We start from the raw sequence: 22,080 nt of genomic DNA, 5'->3' as shown, positions 1-22,080 counted from the left end.
TTTTCAAGGGATATAGAGGATAAACCAACTAGTCTAAATCTAGTCTACAGTCCTAAATCGATTAGGGCACAACCTAAATAGATTTGAGAATGCATAAAAGTAGCAAGTAAGTCCAAGGTCAAACTTAAATGAATTAGGGCATAACCAAAACAGTTTTAAGAGTACATAGAAGTGTAGAGTACATCCAGGGTCAACATCAAGGGAAAGTTCACATAGACATTTCAGCGGTGTGTAGAACTGGACCGCCTTCATCAGGGCCAGCACATATTCCAGCCTACGGATGCAAAAGAAAGGGTTTACCTTGTGTATACATAAGAACAACTGCCTATAAGGTGTTTTCAATCTTCCTCTTCCTATTGTTTGTTTAAAGGTAATAAAACTTGCCATGTTTCAATGTTGTCTAATTTAGCAAATGATTTGGGAAAAGGAAAAACATTTCATTTGATTCTATTTTGTTGCAATACAGTCGCATTTTGCCCCATGATTTTGATGCTTGACATCACCCCTTTATTCGGCAAATCTGAAGCATGCATGTATAGACATGCAGATACCCAGTGCTGTTTCCATGCAGCATGCATCTAAAGGGGTTTCCCATTTGGGGATGAGGGGAGCTTTTTTAGACCATCAATGGAGGGTGGAACACTCCACGTCCTTATTATTATGCCATTGCCACCACCTGTGGTGTGTCTTAATGCATTCTGCAGGATCATGAAGTCATGGGATGACCCTACACAATTGGCACAGTATTGGGCAATGATGTCTGCGCTCCACACACAGCATGATATGATATATGATAGTTTATTTATATAGCGCCTATACACAATGTGTTTCAAAGCGCTTCAAGGTAAGAGAGGGAGCAAGGGAAAATACAATGACATTCTTACAGGCCATGAACAGTAAGGATGGGAAATTAACTATCGTACCTGGTCTGATGACATTTCAGATAGTGCAAGAGCTAAGACACCGATAAGGAAGGGAGGGGGAGAGTGGGAAGGAAATGGAGACAGAGGGGCAACTACTGTGCTAGGCCTGACAACATTTCTGGTAGAGCCGGAGAAACACAAAAGGTGAAGGAGAGGGGTGCAGAAAGGGAGGGAAGGAACAAAACATGCGACTATCATATTAGGCCTGACAACATTTCAGATAGTGCTGCGGGATGGGGGAGGAAAAAGAAACAAGTAAGGGGATGTGGGAGGAGACAGACGAGGTTGCTGTCATACTAGGTCCAGAGACAATTCAGATATAGTAAGTGCATAGAAGAAAGTAAGGGGAGGAGATGGGAAAAGGTAGAAAGGGAGAGGAGAGAACAGAGAGTAAGCAGTCAAAAAGAGTGGAGAAGCAAGAGGGGAGAGCGAATTGCAGAAGTCAGTAGTAACACATTATGGGGGTAATTCATAGAATTCAGCGCACAAGTGGCGCACGCGGCTGGCGCACAGTGTGTGCGTGCGAATCCCTGCGCCAGCCGCGTGCGCTAAAATCCATTTCCGCGCACAGCGTATTCATGGATTCCAGCCACCAAAACCAGCCGTGGCGCACAGTGGTGCAGCGACCCTGCAGCAGCGCCAGTTACGCCCCCAAGAACGCCTCTCGTGCAGGGAAAAGCCATCAATATACCCAATCCAGCGCAAAGGGCTGCGCTAACCCTGTACCAGCATGGCAAGTGGGCTACGTGTATCACTGGGGTGCGCGGGAAGTACCTCATGCGATTGGCCCCGTGCGAGCAGGGTACGCGTATTTCAGGGGTGCGCGGGAATTTCCACACGCGATTGGGCCCGTGCGAGCAGGTTATGCGTATCTCAGGGGTGCGCAGGAAGTGCCACACGCAATTTCAGCAGGGTACGTGTATTTCAGGGGTGCGCGGGAATTTCCACACGCGATTGGGGGTACGCGTATCTCAGGGGTGCGCGGGAAGTGCCACACTTGATTTCAGCAGGGTACGTGTATTTCAGGGGTGCGCGGGAAATTCCACACGCGATTTCATCATGGTACGTGTATTTTGGGGTGCGGGGGAAGTTTCACACGCGACATCAGCAGGGCACGTGTATTTCAGGGGTGCGCGGGAAGTTCCACACGCAATTCCATCAGGGTACGTGTATTACAGGGGTGCGCGGGGAGCACCACACGTGAATTGCACGTGTGGGTCCTCCCAGGTGTACCCTCTACACCCTCCACGGCCCCTGCAGGTGGCTCACACCACAGGGGCCTACCCTGCACATGTCCTGCAGGCACACCATCCACCATGGCCATGACCCCCAGCCAACCCACATGTCAACTTGCACTACTGCCCACCAACGCATGTCCCCCTGCACCCCCAGTCACCAGGGGCCCCCTCCACCAGGCCCCCACCCATGTCTCCCAGCACCCCCACCCCCCAGCAGTGCAGGGGCACCCACCACCAGGCCCCCACCCATGTCTCCCACCACCCCCACCCCCAGCCACCAGGGGCACCCACCACCAGGCCCCCACCCATGTCTCCCAGCACCCCCACCCCCCAGAAGTGCAGGGGCAGCCTCCACCAGGTCCCCACCCATGTCCAACTCATGTCTCCCACCACCCCCACCCCCCAGCACTGTGGGGCACCTGCCAGCAGGCCCCACCCATGTCCAACTCATGTTCCCCACCACCCCCACCCCCCAGCAATGTGGGCCACCTGCCAGCAGGCCCCCACCCATGTCCAACTCATGTTCCCCACCACCCCCACCCCCCAGCACTGTGGGGCACCTGCCAGCAGGCCCCCACCCATGTCCAACTCATGTTCCCCACCACCCCCACCCCCCAGCACTGTGGGGCACCTGCCAGCAGGCCCCCACCCATGTGCAACTCATGTTCCCCAGCCAACATCTCATCACAATCTAGATCCCTGGTCCCTATGGTCAGCCTCCAAATGCAAAACACCCACCCGAGTATTGCATCCACCCACTCATAATTTGCAATTACATCACAGAACACCAATTGCAAGTTCCGAAACAAACACATTTCCCTCACATACACCCAATGGGTGTCAGTGAATCTCAAAACACATATCATGAAATGCATAAAACCAATGAGATACCACACATTGAAGTTCACCAAAATAAATATGTATTAAAGGAAACATAAATAGAATAAAAAATGAAGAAACAGAAATGTGAATGTACAAAAATGAAAAGAAGCATGTCCGTGAAAAAAAGCAAAACCAAAAATAAAATTCCAAAGTAATGTTATCCAAAGTCAATGTCCACAAAACACAATCCAATGGGAAATAAAAAAGAAAGCCATTGCTCCATGGTTAAAAGGTGAAAAAAAATACAATCCAACTGTGAACTATGTACATGGGAACAAGCCAGGGTCCATTATCCCAACAAAATAAAGGAAACCTATCTAACTACACTAACTAATAAAATAAACTATATACAAAAATATGGCCAATGTCCGAAAGGTCCAAATAAAATCAAAACAAAAATGAAACCTAACACTACCTACATAACTATGTACAAGGGCAGTGGGCTAGTTTCACGGCTCACTTGTGGATGTCCCGGGCCAGGGCATCATCGAACTCCTCCTCAATGTCCCGGAGGCGGTCCTCCTCCATGGCCCGAGGGTCCGCAGGGCCGTCGACGTCTCCACCTCCAAACCCCTGCGGATTGCATCGAGGCACTCGGCCCGCCCCAGGGCCCTCCGCATGGAGTTCTCCGCCCTGACCATTGTGAGCCGTGCCTCTTCCTCCCGCTGCCGCTCCGCATCTATGGCGTGGCCCAACCGCTGCCACACGGAAGACACTCTCTGTCCTGGGTCCTCCTGCCCTCCGGCCGATGCCTGCCCCTCCGATGTTGAAGGCCCTGAGCCTTCATGGCTCCCACCACGTTGCTGCTGCTGCTGTGCCTCTGCCCGTGCACTGCCTCCTGCTGCCTGCACATCCTCCGCCGGCTGGGGTGCAGTCGTAGATGTGGCCACCCCTGCTGGACGTCCGACTCCCGACTGTGGCAGGGATGCCTCCTCCACCAGCCTGGCCGCACCGTCAGAGGCAGCTCCACAGGGCACCCAGGTGACTGATGGGTGGGAAGATGGCACAGAGGACGATTGGCGCGTAGGGGGTCCAGTTGAGGAGGGGGTCGTAGCAAGCCCCACCAGACGGAGGAATCCGGCCTGGGTGACCTGTCCCAGCAGGCTGACGTGGTCAACGAGCCATTCGAGATGACGTGCAGTCTCTTCATGAAAAGACTGCAGGTCACCTCGCATGGCCCATTGACGCAACGCCACACCAGCCAGGACAGGCTCAACCCAGACCTGGACAGCCACGTCCGCAGGCAGAGGAAGGCCAGTTGACATGAGCTCATCCCCTGCCTGAAAACGGGTCTGGACGCAGGCATCCCTGCTGGTGCAAGATGATGCAGGGACAGGATCAGGGACAGGATTGCACAGAGGCACCTCCGCGGCGGCCTGTGCTGCCTCCTGTCCCTGGTCCTGCACTGCACCACTAGCACCAGTGGGATCCCCACCTCCAGACCCCGTCTCTGGTGCTTGCACGGCCTCCTCCTCCACCAAACCCCCCACCAACCTGGATGGCTCCATGCCATCTTCCCCTGTTGGGCCCTGTGGGGTCCCAGCTGCCCCTACTGCTGCCGAGGAGTCCAACTCCAACCTCCGCCTCTTGGACCTCCCCCCGGCAGCTGCGGCCTGGGATGCGGCACCGGACTCCTCACTCCCCGACGAGATCACAACATGGGAGGGGAGCCGGGCCTTGCGTCTCCGGCTGGCGGTGGGATCCCCGCCGCTGTGCTCCACAGCACCTTCTCCGCCCTCTTCATCAGTTGACGCTGCAGACAGGGAGAAACAAAACACAGGCATCAGGGCACTGTACAATGGACACATACACACATGACAGTTGTACATGAGTGGCATTGGCAAACCTCAGATATGTCATCACAATCCCCAACACACATGTCATTACAACTCGCACACATGAGCCATACCACAGCCATATCGCAACTGCCACCACCATCCATACACATACAACAGCATGAGCAGCCAAAGGTGAGCCAGACATCACATGCAACACAGGAAGTGCACCACACATGTACACACACCACCACACTTGCATGCATGTGTACACCTCTGCCAAGTGTCGCAGTGTTCAGACGGGCATCCATGTCACATCTGCCAATTAGGCTTCCACATACCGCTGTCACATGCATCCATATTGCATCACTGTTGCACCCTTGTCAAATACACACACATGCACATGTACACAGTGCTGATACATGCAGCCAAAGACAACATACATACGTGACATCATGGACATGTCTACTTACATACACATTCATCCAAACATGTGTGCCCACACAACTGCATTTGGCATGCAAGCATACACACACAAGCACCATCCATGTCTCACACATTACAGCCCTCGCATGTGTCAGCCCCACGGCCCTGTACACCCCCACCCATACTCGACCCCATACAAACAGATGTGCAACCTGCACACTACTGAATAATCACCACACGCACTGCTCACAATCAGGATGCATGTACACTCACTGCTCGACTCCAGACGGGTCTGCTTCTCAAGGACCTGGACGTGGACGGCTGGGGATATGCGTTCCAGGACCCTCATCTGTTCTTCCGACAAGTGGCCCCGGCGCCCCTTGGCATCCGCTGCCTTCAAGAGGCGCCGGGCCTTGTTCAGGGTCCTGGACCTGAAGTCCTCCCAGCGCTTCTTGACATGTTGTAAGTCGCGGACTGCCACCCCCTCCGCGTTGATGGCAGTCACGATGTCAGTCCAGATCCGAGTCCGTCCTTCCTTGTCGGCGCGGGAACTTCCGAAGAGGGCATCATACTGCCCCAGGACTTGCTCCACCAGGACACCAACTTCGGTGGCACTGAAGCTGGTGCCCCTCTGCCTCTCTGGCCGGGGGTTGTCAGTGGTCCCAGATGGTGTTTGACCCGACATGACAACCCCAGAGGCAGGAGTGGGTGGGCAACTGGGTCCTGGGGCTGGGCTGTGGAGCGATGGAATCCCAGTCGGGAGTCTTCGGTTCCAGCAGGGGTGGTCACAGCAACAGCACCCCTGGCTGATGTGCAGGCAGCAAATGGCAGGGCACGTGGGCAGCAGGCAGTCAGGCAGCAGCAGATGGCACGTGGGAGCGTGCTCGGGGCTCTGAGGGGCAGTAGTTCGGCCTTCTGGGCAGGAGCGTGGTCTTCCGTGTGCTTACGCGTGGCCAGCTTGATACGGAGTGATTTGGCACGTGAAAAATCTGCACGTCAGCGTGTAATTCGAGGAAAGGCCCTTAGCGCGTAAGCGTGTCTGCACGCATACGCATTTTCATTGGACAGAAGGCCCCTCAAGCGCAAGCGCCCCTGTGACGTGACGCGTACAGACGTGCATGGGCATTTCAGCGCGTGTGAAAAACTGCACGTCCGCTTTTAATATGAGGAAAGGGCCCATGCGCGTGAGCGTGCGTGGAAAACTGCACATCCGTGTGTAATACGAGGAAAGGGCCCATGCGCGTAAGCATGCGTGGAAAACTGCACGTCTGCGTGTAATACAAGGAAAGGGCCCGTGCGCATAAGCGCGCGTGTAAAACTGCACGTCCGCATGTAATACGAGGAAAGGGCCCATGCGCGTAAGTGACGTTACGCGCGCGTGCGTTTCCCTCAGCACGGGTTAAAGGTGAGCGGGCCCAGCAGTTCGCTGTATGTGCCTTTCGTGGAGACCGACGTGTGTTGCTGCTTCCTGTTGTTTCGCGCGCCATCACAACTTCAAAGCTATCAAGGACGTATCTCTTCTTTTGGTGGGGGTATTGGCTACGCGTGCTTTTCTGAATCGCGCTAGTCAGACGGTGAGTCGCACACGCTCTTTTTCCCACTGCGGGTGCCCCTGTGTATCACACCCATTTTCGATGTCATAGTAGCCTGCGTGTCCCACGCGTACGCGTTATTCGTGTTACTGGGTGCCACCGCGTACTGCGGGAGGTTGAATCCACGCACGTAGGCTGCAGGGTTGCGTGCACGGTTTTACTGCAGTTTTGGGGTGCCTGAGCGTTGCGTGACCCGTCACCACATCACCGGGGTCACATACAGCCTTGCAGGTGCAGGGGGGCTGTTAACATATTGCTTCCCACCCCCTTTACCCCAATTGCCCTGGTCAATTGTGGTGTACACCTCCCATTGGCACCACTCCATCTGTGCCAGCACTACTACATCTGTGCCATGGTTGGGAGGCCACCAAAGGTGAGGGGCGCCTCAGCTGGGCGTACTCCTCGTGGCGGGCGTGGTCAGGGACGTGGCCGTGGTGACCAGGGAGTAGGGGGATTCCAGGGTGTCCAGGGCAGCCACAGAGGGGGAAGAGGCAGGGGTGCGCCACTTGAGCACAATGTTGTGCCATGTGTCGGTGCAGCCATGCCACCACCCCCTGTGGTTCCGGGGGATGCAGCTCCTGCATCTCGCACTGGCACCCATATGACCGGGCAGTCCGTTCCATCGACTGCCACGGGCCCAAGGGTAGTGGTAGCTGCAGGTGCAGCTGTGGACACCGCCACCCAGGCTCAGGGTCTGCCAGCGCAGGCTGCGTTGGCACTTGAAGAGCCCTTGGTAGATCTCCAACAGGCCAGGGGGGAAACCATAGGGGCAGGCCGGGCTGCTTAGACCAAGACACGTGTCCCTGGGGCAGTCATGTCATCTGCTGCCCCGAACAGCCGGGTGTTGGCAAGTGCAGGGGCAGATGCACCCAACAGCACCCCGGTTGTGAGTCTGCCAACCAGGACCGTTGCGGTCAATGACCCTGCCACAGCTGATGTTGCTGCGCAGGGTCCATTAGTGGGCACCCAGCTGCCACTGACACAAGTCAGGCCTTTGGTCATCCCTCCACCTGCCACTCCCTTGGCTCAATCCACCGAACCCACTGGCCATACTGGTCAGGGCGGCATTAGCCAGCCAGGGTCTGCGCCACAGTCCAAGAGGAGGAAGGTTGCACCTGCAGCACAGGCTGGGACCCCACACACAGCCACGACCTCCTGCACGTCGAGGAAGAAGCCTTTCTGTAAGCAGGAACTGGACTTCCTCGTGGACTACGTGCGGGGCCACCGCCGTGACATGCTAGTGGGTGCCAATAGTCAGACTACGGCTGCCCAACGTGACACCCACTGGAAGCATGTTGCGGAACATGTCAGTTCATTCGGCCATGAGGTGCGCACGGCGCAGGAGTGCAAAAAGCGTTGGAATGACATCAAGCGCAGCACTAAGGCCAAGCGTGCCTCAAATTACAACTTGACTCTGGTGACTGGCGGTGGGCCTGCACCAGAGGAGGAAGAACTCACTCCGCATGAGGCTCTCGTTGCGGAGTTCATACCACCTGAATTGGTCGAAGGAGTGGGAGAGATGCTGGACTTTGATGCCCAGTCCAGTGAGTGTTGATGCGTGTTTGTTGAGGACGTGTGTGTTTCACTTGTGGGATGTGTTGTGCATGATTGCTGCTACATGTGACGTGTACATGGTTCTGATGTGTAAGTAATGCAATGCTACCGTCATGCATGTCTCCTCTGCCTGCATGCGGGACTCCATGTGGGCATGCTCCCTTGCCCCTCCTCCGCCACTCTCCACTCCAGTTCCACCTTTGCACTGGTCTGCTCCAATCTTGCCAATGTGTAGTTTCTTGTTCATGTGTCCTGTGTAGATGCTAACTTCCAGCGTAGAAACTGCCAGACATTTGCAGTGTGGTACAGCCTTAGTACTCGATGCAGGGTATCTCACTTGTACTGTGCATGGGTCAGATGTCCCGCAGGGACATGAGTGCCCATTCATGCTCCATGTGCATTGCACGCATGCCCCTATGTGTCCTTGACTGGATGATCACTGTAATATGAGTCCTTCGTTACATACATTGCCTGCCATCTCATCGGCCTCCCCATGTCAACTGTGGCTCAGTCCTGCGTTGCACACATGTTTAGGCCCTGACAATCTGTGTGGCTCACAGGCCTCAGCCTGTTCAATGGCCAATGACTCTGTCCAACTCTTGTGTCTTCTTCACACGTGGGCGGCCTCCGGAGTTTCCATCATGTGTCCTGCCCAATGTCCCAGCATCATTTGCAGTGTTGTAATTTGAATCACATTAAGCTGTTGATGCCAGTCAACACTGCCTGTCAATACACAGGTGTATTGATACCATGCTAGGCATCCCTGCTTTGGTACTGGGGTGGAGGGGTGCTTGGCTTCTAGACATGGTACACATTCAATGCACAATGCACGTGATGTCTGAATTTGACATTGCACTGCCTTCACATTTCCTGGCACACACCATGTAGTGCTTGTACATGTAGGTAGTGAGTGGCGTACACATTTTCTGCACTGCATAGACCCACTTCCATGGAAACTGCCACCTTTCAACAGGTCTGATCACAGAAGCTATTCAAAGTAGACCCAGCATGCATGCCAGGTCATATGTTGTGTGTCACATGTCTGCCACGAAAAGCCCCAAGTGCTGCAGTCCATCTTGTCTCTGGCTGCCTATGAGTCCAGCCTTGATGACGACTCTGACGTCCATGTTGAGTTGGATGCGCATCAAGTCCATGTGTCAGGGGTGAGTGATTCTGATGTGGACACTCCTCTGTCTGCGACACCTGCAATGAGGGATCAGACAGTCTTGGTTCCTCCGCCCGTGGTGGATCGGGACGCAGGGTCACCCTCCACACCAGTCACTGATGTGCCTGGGACATCACGTCGACGGGGGCATGTAGTCGTGCAGCCGCAGGCGGTGCCAACACAGCAAGGACATGGGTGGGGGCCTGGTGGAGGCTGCCCCTGGTGGCTGGGGGGTGGGGGTGGTGGGAGACATGAGTGGGGGCCTGGTGGAGGCTGCCCCTGGTGACTGGGGGGTGGGGGTGGTGGGAGACATGGGTGGGGGCCTGGTGGAGGCTGCCCCTGGTGGGTGGGGGGTGGGGGTGCTGGGACACATGGGCGGGGGCCTGGTGGAGGCTGCCCCTGCACTGCTGGGGGGTGGGGTGGTGGGAGACATGGGTGGGGGCCTGGTGGAGGCTGCCCCTGGTGGCTGGGGGGTGGGGGTGGTGGGAGACATGGGTGGGGGCCTGGTGGAGGCTGCCCCTGCACTGCTGGGGGGTGGGGGTGCTGGGAGACATGGGTGGGGGCCTGGTGGAGGCTGCCCCTGGTGACTGGGGGGGTGGGGGTGGTGGGAGACCTGGGTGGGGGCCTGGTGGAGGCTGCCCCTGGTGGCTGGGTAGACATGGGTGGGGGCCTGGTGGAGGCTGCCCCTGCACTGCTGGGGGGTGTGGGTGGTGGGAGACATGGGTGGGGGCCTGGTGGAGGCTGCCCCTGGTGGCTGGGGGGTGGGGGTGCTGGGAGACATGGGTGGGGGCCTGGTGGAGGCAGCCCCTGGTGACTGGGGGGTGGGGGCGGTGGGAGACATGGGTGGGGGCCTGGTGGAGGCTGCCCCTGGTGGCTGGGGGGTGGGGGTGCTGGGAGACATGGGTGAGGGCCTGGTGGAGGCTGCCCCTGATGGCTGGGGGTTGGGGGTGCTGGGAGACATGGGTGGGGGCCTGGTGGAGGCTGCCCCTGGTGGCTGGGGGGAGGGGGTGCTGGGAGACATGGGTGGGGGCCTGGTGGAGGCTGCCCCTGCACTGCTGGGGGGTGGGGGTGGTGGGAGACATCGGTCGGGCCTGGTGGAGGCTGCCCCTGGTGGCTGGGGGGTGGGGGTGCTGGGAGACATGGGTGGGGGCCTGGTGGAGGCTGCCCCTGCACTGCTGGGGGGTGGGGGTGGTGGGAGACATGGGTGGGGGCCTGGTGGAGGCTGCCCTTGGTGGCTGGGGGGTGGGGTGGTGGGAGACATGGGTGGGGGCCTGGTGGAGGCTGCCCCCGGTGACTGGGGGGTGGGGGTGGTGGGAGACATGGGTGAGGGTCTGGTGGAGGCTGCCCCTGGTGGCTGGGGGGTGGGGGTGCTGGGAGACATGGGTGGGGGCCTGGTGGAGGCTGCCCCTGCACTGCTGGGGGGTGGGGGTGGTGGGAGACATGGGTGGGGGCCTGGTGGAGGCTGCCCCTGGTGGCTGGGGGGTGGGGGTGGTGGGAGACATGGGCGGGGGCCTGGTGGAGGCTGCCCCTGCACTGCTGGGGGGTGGGGGTGCTGGGAGACATGGGTGGGGGCCTGGTGGAGGCTGCCCCACAGTGCTGGGGGGGTGTGGGTGGTGGTAGACATGGGTGGGGGCCTGGTGGAGGCTGCTCCTGGTGGCTTGGGTGTGGGGGTGCTGGGAGACATGGGTGGGGGCCTGGTGGAGTCTGCCCCTGGTGACTGGGGGGGTGGGGGTGGTGGGAGACATGGGTGGGTGCCTGGTGGTGGGTGCCCCTGCACTGCTGGGGCGTGGGGGTGCTGGGAGACATAGGTGGGGGCCTGCTGGCAGGCGCCCCACAGTGCTGGGGGGTGGGGGTGGTGGGAGACATGGGTGGGGGCCTGGTGGAGGCTGCCCCTGCACTGCTGAGGGGTGGGGGTGCTGGGAGACATGGGTGGGGGCCTGGTGGTGGGTGCCCCACAGTGCTGGGGGGGTGGGGGTGGTGGGAGACATGGGTGGGGGCCTGGTGGTGGGTGCCCCACAGTGCTGGGGGGGTGGGGGTGGTGGGAGACATGGGTGGGGGCCTGGTGGAGGCTGCCCCTGCACTGCTGGGGGGTGGGGGTGCTGGGAGACATGGGTGGGGGCCTGGTGGTGGGTGCCCCTGGTGGCTGGGGGTGCAGGGGGACATGCATTGGTGGGCAGTAGTGCAAGTTGACATGTGGGTTGGCTGGTGGGCATGGCCATGGTGGATGGGGTGCCTGCAGGACATGTGCTGGGTAGGCCCCTGTGGTGTGAGCCACCTGCAGGGGCCGTGGAGGGTGTAGAGGGAACACCTGGGAGGACCCACATGTGCAATTCACGTGTGCTGCTCCCGGCGCACCCCTGTAATACACGTACCCTGATGAGATTGTGTGTGGAACTTCCCGCGCACCCCTGGAATAAACGTACCCTGCTGATGTTGCGTGGGATACTTCCCCCGCACCCCGAAATACACGTACCCTGATGAGATCGCGTGTGTGACTTCCCGCAAACCCCCAAAATACACGTACCCCGCTCAATCGCGTGTGTAACTTCCCGCGCGCCCCCGAAATACACGTACCCCGCTCAATCGCGTGTGTAACTTCCCGCGCACCCCCAAAATACACGTACCCCGCTCAATCGCGTGTGTAACTTTGCGCGCCCCCAAAATACACGTACCCCGCTCAATCGCGTGTGTAACTTCCCGCGCACCCCCGAAATACATGTACACGTACCCCGCTCAATCGCGTGTGTAACTTCCCACGCGCCCCCGAAATACACGTACCCCACTCGCACAGGCCCAATTGCTTTATGTTGCCACTTTTGTGATGCGCTGGGACTCTACCGCCTGCCTTCGTGTGGCAGACGTGTTTCAGCTTGTGCGTGTCTTTGGCTGTGCGTGGCTTTGCCCTATTCGATTCCATGAATACGTGTGGTTCGAGTGCGTGTGGGCGTTTCGTCTGCTTCCCTGCAGTACATCCCCAGTTACGCCCTTATTTTCGTGCGTTGTTCCCCATTTCGCGCGTTACGCCCCGTGTCCCGCCCACTTTCTGGTGTATGCGCCGAGGTTGTGCGCTTTCACTGTGCGCGTCGCGCACGCCTTTCGGGATGTTGCAGTGACTTGTGCGCCATGCACGGTTTTGGCGCACATCCCGAGGTGTACACGCGCAGGGACTTCCATGAATCGCACGCGTGCGCCTGCGCCTGTTTTTTTCCGCTTGCGCCTGCTTGCGCCTGCTTGCGCGAAGATTTTCGGCGCACGTTTGTTCCATGAATCGGCCCCTATGTTGCAAGCCTGAATACAAGATGAAGATGGGAACAGCATGATTCAGGGCCACCATGAGTACAAGATGCAAAGGAAGTTAGCATGAGAGTTGAGAAAGGGTGACACACCGTGAATCAATGAAGTCAATAAAAGTTAAATCCAGCATTGGCCCCAAGACGGTGATGGTGAAACCAGAATGTATCAGGATAGACTCCTGGAGAAGTAGGCTGGGGAGGTGGGGCAGGGTAGGAGAATCAAGCAAAACAGGCAACACCTATGTGCGTGAAGGGGGGCACACAGAACATGACAGGGGGACCAGAGGCGGTGGGGATGGCCTCTGGGGACAGAAGGAGTAAACACATGTTGGTGCGTGCTTACTGATGATGATGGAGAGCAGGGACATGTGAGTGGTTAATAGCACATTTTCACACAACATATTCCAAATAACTCGATCTCTGTTGCTTCTCACACATGCGCATCAAATTCATACCATCACAGGAGATCAGATGCAGCTGCACATCAGGGCAGAAAAAACTATACAGTGTCCATATTCCCATGCAATACCACCCTGGGAAAGTCGGCAAAAAGGTGTCTTGTCTGGCAGTACATTATTGTGTACTTATGCCACCGACGGAAAAGGTAGGCTCAGTAAAGGGAGACCAATCAAATCCTTCACCAGTCCATCCTGTTTTGACAGATGGGCGGCTGACCACAGATGGAGAAAGAGAAATAGATTTGCATTCTTTGATCCAATGCAAACGACATCTTACATCAACAAACAAACAACATCACACTACAGAACCAATTGGAAAACAGTTCTATTCGAATCCTGTGAGCTTTGTCCTGTGCATAAGAGGGACGAGATTCACACAAGAACATCCATGGTTAATGCTGACAGCCTCGAATTTGGCTCGATGACATAATCTCACATCGACCAATTCACAAGAGAGGGAGAGGACGACCATTTCAGTCTCTTCCAAAGAGACATGTCAATAAACCAAGCCAGACCACAATACACATTTACCATTCAGGATGCACAAGAGTGCAACAAATCTAATTTTTATCCTTATCACAGCCTTTTTTTGGCAAGTTACCACCAAGGCACACTTAAGAAACAATCATACAACACAAATTTTAAACTTTTACAAATCGATCTATAACACTTTTAAACAATTCCATCACAATCTTCAAATATATCGAGCAAAGGGAATCCAGAGGTAATGTGCCCTGGACTTTAATATCTCTGTATTTTTCTGATGCCAATCAGTTTTACAAATATATATGTCTTTAGCTTTAGTCAGTATACATTACATATAGCCTTTCAAATTCCAAAAGTGTCAGACCAACGTATAATTCTACTATTTCTGTAAATATCTCCAATATGTTACGTTGCTCGGGTCAAAACTGTAGATGGAATTTCCAATCTTCTCTAATAAAACTGGCTACTGCAGAGACAACAGTTTGCAGGTATGCACACCTGCACAATGGTGATTTTGCTAGCATGACGGAAAGACTGCATTTTATTGAGGGCAAAAAAGGCTAATCTTATGTAACATAATCTTCTATTTTGATTTAAAAATGATATTTTCCTTTGTGTAGTCCTTTTCTTCATGTTGACTCCATAAATAGCTGCCAACCGCCATGCCACGTCCACTTCTCTTAAGGGTGTGTCATCACTGGCAAATAAGACTGATGGAAAAAGCCAGGAAACAGAAATAAATAAACAATAAAGCTAAGGAAATAAAAATAGCCCAGAATTCATGGATGGGAGGACAAATATTGCTTAAACTAGAAGTAAGAGAAGGAAGAGGAAAGAGCATACAATGACGAGAGGGATAAAGGATGCAAGCGAAGGGAAGAACGAAGAAGATACGAGACAAGGAAAGAAAAGGAAGGTTAGAAGAGAAGAAAAGGGAAGAGATAAAAGCCCAAACAATATAAGTGCATAGGTTGCAAAGAAGGCGAGAGGAAGATGAATAGAGGGAGATGAGGAGAAGAGAAGAAGAAATTAACTGGAGTAGTAGGGGATTAAAATATGATGAGAAAGAATATCTATGTCATAAGAGCATAGGACCCATTGATGCACAAAAATGATTGGAGGAAGAGAGAAGGTCACAACAGACCCGTAAGGGAGCTGCAAGGAATGCAGAGATCAGCCTAGGCTGATGAGCAGGATACAGAATATATAGTGCAAAAACTTGGGAATTTATACATGCAAATAAGGGATAAAGGCAGCTATAAAACCAAGAGAATGTAGAAGGATCTCTATCAAGGGGAACTGAAGGTAGGTCCGACGACGTCATAACAGATGAAAACAGAACATTGTCTTTAAACAGATTAGATCTTGATGATGTGGAGAAGGACAACAGCCATAAGAGCTGGGTCATAATGATGTCAGACAAAGAAAGGGAGGAGAACGAGAGGGCGCAAAGAGAGGGCGCATGCAGGTTTTCAAAAGAATCAAGTGTAGAAAAAGGGGGAAAATGGTCAGACCTAGAGGACCCTAAAGAAAAAACACCAGCATCGACATCATACACTGAGCGACTACAAGCACGATCGTGCAGTACAGCGGAAGTATCCCCACCTTATGTAAGCAGATTAAGGTCACTACCAGGAAGGAGACATCAGGCAAGACTAGCCCCACCTGGAAGACAAAGAGTGTAGGCAAGTATGATTATGGTCCGGGATTTTCACAATTCCATTATTGGAAAAGGGGGAGGATGACCACAATCTATGCTGTGGCCACAAATGGACAAAGATAATTTGAGATGTAAATTGCTAAGTTTGACTTTAGTGCAGGAACATGGATTTATGAGTTAGAAAGGATGACATCAGGGATGATGTTAGCTATAGGTGATATAAAAGGCTTGCTAGCAGCCATCATAGGGGGGAGAGCTGACGATATTTGGAAGCAAGCAGGGTATGCAGGTGTGACCGGGATGCTGAAGCACCATTTAATAATTGCAGAGCAGACGTATGGCGGGTGCTCAGAGTATAGTATCCTGATACATCAGACATGGGTGCGATTATTACTATGAAAATGGGAGAGAATGAAGACCCTGTCACTTTTATTCAAGATATTCAAGAGAAATGGCATCTTGAGACGTGTGAACAATGAGATAAAATGTTGCCATTATTTTGCCACATTTTGTGTCAAGGGCTTATCGAGGGAAGCAAGCCATGGCCAGAAATACAATTGATGATCGTGCAGCACTGCCAATTGTTACAGGAGAAGAATAAACAGAAAGCCGATGGCAGAAAGCAGAAAAAGATATCTATACTTGCTATAGAGAGAGCAGTGTTGACAAGTAAGGCAGGTGTGGTGACACAGGAAATGCAACCAGCACAGCAAAAAGAGCAGAGTGGGTACACTTCATGGCCAAGAGGAAGAAGGAATAGGCCCCGAGGAGGAGGACAAGGTGGATTTCAGAACCGTCAAGGAAGAGGAGAGTTTAATGGCAGACAGCTGCAACAATGTTGAAATTGTGGAAGAATAGGACACATAGCCAGAACATGCAGAAGCAGAGGAGGCATGCAACAGAATTGGCAAGCTCCAAGAGGGGGATGGGTTATGCTCTGCAATATAATTCAGAACCACAGGAATATTATGCCCAAGATCACACGCAGGTTCAAACAAATGAAAGCGCAGACACACCAGGCTACAGTACCACAATGGAACATGATCCCAGGAGTCCAACAAACACCAGCTCCCAAATTGGGGAGTGTGACTGTGATAGGAGGAAATAGTTTCACAGGTACGGGGATGAATTTATACCCACAATAGGATAGCCCACAGACCGACCTGATGTGTTGAGTACTATCAGTGACCCCAGACACCCGAGAGGAACCAAGGGTCAGAGTAATGACAGGAGGCAAGACATTTTTATTTCTTGTAGACACCGGAGCCACTTGTTCCTGTGTCCATGAGGAAAACGACCCAATGTCAGGTACTGCCATGAATGCTCAGGGATTCTCTGGGCAATGGGTTTAGCTCCTTTTACAGATTAATTGCCAATCTCTATAGGTGAACACGATATGTCAATTTCATTACTATATTTTAGGAAGATGCTAGTTAACATATTAGGACGTTACTTGATGTCGAAACTTAACATGACGATATCCTTTACCGATGGAGGAATAGTGTGTTCTACTCAGGGATGAATGTCGGAGAGTTTATATTAGCTTTTACAGGCCAGAAGACATTATGGGGAGTTCCTTTAGATCCAGAGGTAATTTTGTATAGAGTGACTGTTTTATTACCATGGTTACCCAGATTGGTAGATAAAATATTGAGAAGAATACCGGATGAATTTGTGACCCCAGATTCCCATCGACGATGAAGAAGGGCAGATTATCCCCTTAGATTTAGAGGCAGCAGTGGTCAGAGAAGAGAGGGTGGTGCTTCATGGGACTGATGATGAAGGAAGAGGATGGAGAACAGTGATAGCCTTCAGTGGAGGATACAGGTTGAAAGATTTGACAGATGAAGAACTGTTTAGAGATGACTACTCAGATGATGAACCAGTATTTTTTATAAGTCTCACTTATTAGATTAAAGTAGATAGTATAGAAATACTGCAGAGAATGGCGCTTGCAAAAATAGAACGTCATTCTTCCATGAAAACTTAGAGAAAATGCCAAGATATTATGGACCACAAGCCCATATGATGTGGGTCTATTAAAATGTATAAGAGCAGTTAAATTCTAACTAAAACCCGAAGCCCTTTTGCCACGAGCAAAGCAATATCCCATGTCCAGAGAAGCGGATGAAGGTATATTTGAGACCATTCCCGATATAATTAATCAAGGCATGTTAGTGCCATCAGATTCATCATGTAACATAGCTGTGTACCCTGTGAAGAATTCAAAGGGGGGGTCGTGGAGATTTATACAGGACCTTCGCCTCCTAAAAAATATAGTCGAAGTTGAGTTTCCTTTAATTCTGAATCCCATGATAATACTTTCTAACATCCCATATAAGGCCAAATATTTTAGTTATAGATTTAAAAAATGCATTCTTCATGAAGACTGACAAGATTTGACTTCCTTTTCGTATAGAAATACACGTCTGAAACATACTCATTTGTCCCAAGGGTACTGTGAGTCCCCTTCGATCTTTAACAGAGTCCTCCAGATTGACCTGGGTAGTGTCCAACTCGAAAGAGCAATCATCCAGTACGTGGAGGACATTTTGGTGTGCAGTGAGACAGCAGAAAGATGCAGAGAAGATTCAGTTAAACTCATGACTGTACTCTCAAAGAAAGGAATTCTCCCTGGATTGGACCTTGTATAACATTTTCAACAAAATAAAGTGGGCACTATTAAATGTTAAATGTTAAAGGTATTTGTACCACACACCATCATCAATGGAATTAGTCTCCAGGCGCTCAGGTGGATCTGCAAACGAGAAGGCGGGTTGGATTAGTAAGGAGAAGAGGGAGTAGGATAGTGAGAGAGGGTGGTGTCCTGTTGGCAGCTTCAGTTCGGTATACACCGTGCGCTGAGCTTTGGTGCGAGTATCGAATTGGTGTCAGTCTTCGTGTGCTGTTGGTGCGATTTATGTGTTGTTTGTTTGTTGTTGCAGTGTGGTGAAGTGTGTGCGGCTTGCTGTGGGAGAGGTGGTTGTTTGAGTTTTTGTGTGAGTTAAGTATGCAGAAATGTTGAGTTTTTTGGTTAGTGGGTTACATGTCTCGCAGCTAACCTTTGCAGAATGGCTAAATGCCTAGATTTGAGAATCCTGTATGGTGGGGGGGCAGGTCTCACAATACACTATATTCCACCATACAATAGACAAGGATGTAGGCCACACCTAGATTTGGGTGTCCCGCAAAGTCATGAGAGGCCTAGGTTTCATAATACATTACGTTTAACCATATAGTAGACAGAGATGGAGGCTATACCTAGGCCTACCTAGAGAGTCCTGTATAGTGGGAGAGAGGCCTAGGTTTCATAATACATTACGTTTCACCATAGCCGAGGACCAAAAGAGGCAGCAGGGAGAGCGGGCGCACAGTAGGCGCAATATTCTGGGCTCCAAGAGCCTTTGGGCCCTTAGCTGCAGGGACTGCACGGGCAGAGGGCTGCCCTGAAGTGGTTGATTAAGGCTATTGGTAGAGCCAATCCGCGTTGGAGGAGGGTTGGAAGGTAAAGTTGAGTGGAGATGTGAATGCAGCGAGCACAAGGTGCACAGGGGCGCTGGGGGCTCACAAAATGGCCGGATCAATTGGGACCAGAGCCCATGAGGGCCTGTGAGCTTAACTAAACTCACCTGCACAGCCGGGGAACAAAAGAGGAAGCAGGGAGAGCGGACACACAGTAGGTGCAACATTCTGGGCTCCAAGAGCCAATCCGCATTGGGGGCAGGCTGGGAGGAGGGTTGGAAGGGGAAGTCTAGTGGAGAGGGGAATGGAGCAGGCACAAGGTGCACAGGGGGCCTGGGGGCCACAAAATGGTCAGATCAAGTGGGGCTAGAGCCCAGGAGGGCCTGTGGGCTTAACTAAACTCCCCTGCACAGCCGGGGACCAAAAGACGCAGCAGGGAGAGCGGACGCACAGTAGGTGCAACATTCTGCGCTCCAAGAGCCAATCCACCTTGGAGGGCGGGCTTGGAGGCGGGAGGAGGGTTGGAAGGTGAATTCGAGTGGAGAGGTGAATGGAACGAGAACAAGGTGCACAATGGGGCTGGGGACTCACAAAATTGCCGGATCAAGTGGGGCCAGAGCACCGTGGGCCTGTGGGCTTAACTAAACTCACCTGCACAAACAGGAAACAAAAGAGGAAGCAGGGAGAGCGAACGCACAGTAGGTGCAACATTATGGGCTCCAAGATCCAATCCGCATTGGGGGGCAGGCTGGGAGGAGGGTTGGAAGGGGAAGTCGAGTGGAGAGGGGAATGGAGCAGGCACAAGGTGCACAGGGGGTCTGGCTGCTCACAAAATGGCCGGATCAAGTGGGGCCAGAGCCTAGGAGGGCCTGTGGGCTTAACTAAACTCACCTGCAGAGACAACCATCACTCCTCGAACTTTCTACCATCCAGAAGCAGTGGAATAATATATAATTTGGTTGTCCACGTCCCCTAATGCCTAGAAGGCCCTATAAAACTAGCAGTACGCGCATCAAGATGTGCACAGTGAATGCTGTTGGGCTGTTGGGGCTGCTGGCTCGCTGGGTTGCTGTGGCAGTAGTTTGTGTGGCGCTAGCTCAGACACACAACTCAGAGGGTGGCATTTCCTATGACATAGTAAGAAGCGCTTGAAGATCACCTTATGGTGCTGAGTATGCAGTCTGACAAGTTTTGGTGATTTTTACACCTGCTGCTATATTTGACTAAAGTGTATAGTATTTCTCTATAGTGGGTCACGCAAATATTTCAATAATCTTAGTGTGAGCTAACATGCCATCAATCTTAAAAGAATACCAACTGAGGATTGCCGTGAAATTGGCATGCAAGAAATAAAAAGGGGTTCTAAAAGTTAAGAGAGCAATATCCAAGTGTAAGAGAATTAACGAAAAGATCAGTAAACTGAATACTGAAGGGTGTCCATGGCAGTGGTTGAAGCTGTTTGGGACAAAAGGTGTCAACTACATATGGCACAAGATAAGATAACAAACTATCTGAAATCAGTGAGCAAAGTTAAAGGAAAGATCAGCACTATGGAGGGGGAGCCACACTTGCAAGCTGATGGTAATAATCGGGATGATATTGCTGAGTTGGAACCCATTGATAATAACTCTTTACTGAATATAGTGCTACATTTACAAAATGCTAAGTGTATGGGGGTGGAACTAACATCTAAGGCAGCCCACATTCCTCCATTTGATGTTGAGGTAATATCCACCAATCTTGAGAAAACACCTAACTTGGATGCAATTGAGGGGTTACACATGGTCCCCTATAAGGAATAATGTGCATATCCTCATCAGATTCTCTGGGGAACATTCCATTTGCAAACCTGTTCTTTTAAAAAATTCAAAAGTGGGTAATGCACTTAAAGATCAGAACCAGAAGGTTAACAAACAGAGGGGATTGGAATCTTGGCTATTAAGTGAAGAGCCAAAAGAAAACAGAAGAATGGGGTTCAATTCACTGAACTGGCTGAAATGAATGAGGAAGATACATTTGAGGTAGAGATTTGCCAAACGGACAGGTATAATATGACAGACACAAGGGAAGCAACTGACCAGTATTACATGGAGGCTCGGGAAAGGACAGCTAGCAGCGTTTTTGGACTAAAAGAGATACTCTCTTCGACCTCACTTAATACTAAAAAAAATCAAACTTGTGGACATCTATGCTACATCCAGTAGCCCTTTCCTCAATAGGTCAAATGTGCTGGAGTTGACCCATCAAGTCACAGACCTGAGCACGATTACCTAGCAGGAGATTACGTGAGTGGAAGTTTGCAGAGTTAATAGTGGTCCGAATTGGGCAATAGGACATGCAGTGTCCCCTATTGTTTGTGAATGTATCTTGTTATATGCCAAAATCTATAGAGATATGAGATACGAGTTTAAATGTATGGAAAACAATGTGACAAAGGTAAAGAGGAATATATTGAGTGCGCCAGGGAGGACTGAGTTTGGTGTGGTTTCAATAAGCATTGATACATTGATTGACCGAATAGTTGAAGAACTTAAAGAAGCAGGGGGGAATACCATTGATACGAAGAATCTGGAAATTCTGCATGACGATTGTGAGCCTGTTGATTGACCAAAGATGTACTGCAAAGAGGAGTTATCTGTTATATCGTGGCATTCTAGAGGCTTTCATTCATTTGCGTCTAGTTGGTGTGGGTACAATAAGTATTGATAAATTGATTCACCGAATAGTTGAAGAACTTAAAGAAGCAAGGTTGAACTCTATTGATATGAATAATCCATAATATCTGGATGAAGGTTGTGAGCCTGTTGATTGACCAAAGATGGAGTGCAAAGAGGAAGTATCTGTTATTTTGAGGAATTCTAGAGGCTTTCATTCACATTTGCATCAAGTAAAATGGACATGGAGATTCTATTAAGTGCCGATATATTTGCCTTACAGGAAACTTGACTCTGCCAAGATTTGGTATTGGATGGATATGAAATCTTTAAAAAAAAGAAAAGGCTAAATACACGGGCTCATGTAGACCTTCGGGTAGTTCGATTTTAGGAGCTAAGAACCATTTAATGTTAATTGAACATAAGAAAAAGGTAACTCATCCCTGTATTTTGCCAGCTGCGTTAGAAACAAATATTGCCTGAAAGACCTCTAGAATATTAATTATAAATGT

Source organism: Ambystoma mexicanum, chromosome 5q (genome assembly GCF_040938575.1).
Source record: "Ambystoma mexicanum isolate Mex_15411 chromosome 5q, UKY_AmexF1_1, whole genome shotgun sequence".
NCBI lineage: Eukaryota > Metazoa > Chordata > Amphibia > Caudata > Ambystomatidae > Ambystoma > Ambystoma mexicanum.
Note: the sequence above shows the minus strand (reverse complement) of the source record.